General features: G+C 41.0%; 1 non-coding gene across 1 annotated transcript; it reads right to left on the bottom strand.

Annotated features, from left to right (window-relative positions):
* Positions 1-242: 242 nt before the first annotated feature.
* Positions 243-350, bottom strand: LOC112767964 (small nucleolar RNA R71). The gene has a single exon (XR_003185403.1). It is a non-coding gene; the product is annotated as a small nucleolar RNA R71 (small nucleolar RNA).
* Positions 351-1,014: the final 664 nt, after the last annotated feature.

Genomic DNA, 1,014 nt, shown 5'->3' with positions numbered 1-1,014 from the left:
GCAAGTTTCATGGACTTCCATTGGAAGATCCTCATCAGTTCTTAGCTGAATTCTTGCAAATCTGTGACACTGTCAAGACCAATGGGGTTGATCCCGAGGTCTACAAGCTTATGCTCTTTCCCTTTGCTGTAAAAGACAGAGCTAGAACATGGTTGGATTCACAACCTAAAAAAAGCCTGAACTCTTGGGAAAAGCTAGTCAATGCCTTATTGGCAAAATTCTTTCCACCTCAAAAATTGAGTAAGCTTAGAGTGGAAGTCCAAACCTTCAGACAGAAGGAAGGTGAATCCCTCTATGAAGCTTGGGAAAGATACAAGCAATTGATCAGAAGGTGTCCTTCTGACATGCTTTCAGAATGGAGCATCATAGGTATCTCCTATGATGGTCTATCTGAACTGTCCAAGATGTCATTGGACAGCTCTGTTGGAGGATCTCTTCATCTGAAGAAGACGCCTGCAGAAGCTCAGGAACTCATTGAAATGGTTGCAAATAACCAATTCATGTATACTTCTGAAAGGAATCCTGTGAATAATAAGACAAATCAGAAGAAAGGAGTTCTTGAGATTGATACTCTGAATGCCATATTGGCTCAGAACAAAATATTGACTCAACAAGTCAATATGATTTCTCAGAGTCTGTCTGGAATGCAAGCAGCAACAGGCAGTACCAAAGAAGCTTCACCTGAAGAAGAAGCTTATGATCCTGAGAACCCAGCAATTGAAGAGGTGAATTACATGGGAGAACCCTATGGAAACACCTATAATCCTTCATGGAGAAATCATCTAAACCTCTCATGGAAGGATCAACAGAGGCCTTAACAAGGCTTCAACAACAATAATGGTGGAAGAAATAGGTTTAGCAATAGCAAGCCCTTTCCATCATCTTCTCAGCAACAGACAGAGAATTCTAAGCAGAGCCACTCTGACTTAGCAACTGTAGTCTCTGATCTAATTAAAACCACTCAAAGTTTCATGACTGAAACAAGGTCCTCCATTAGAAATTTGGAGGCACAAG

Source organism: Arachis hypogaea, chromosome 17, assembly GCF_003086295.3.
Source record: "Arachis hypogaea cultivar Tifrunner chromosome 17, arahy.Tifrunner.gnm2.J5K5, whole genome shotgun sequence".
Taxonomy (NCBI): domain Eukaryota; kingdom Viridiplantae; phylum Streptophyta; class Magnoliopsida; order Fabales; family Fabaceae; genus Arachis; species Arachis hypogaea.
The sequence above is the reverse complement of the archived record's forward strand: the minus strand, read 5'-3'. Positions and strand labels throughout refer to the sequence as shown.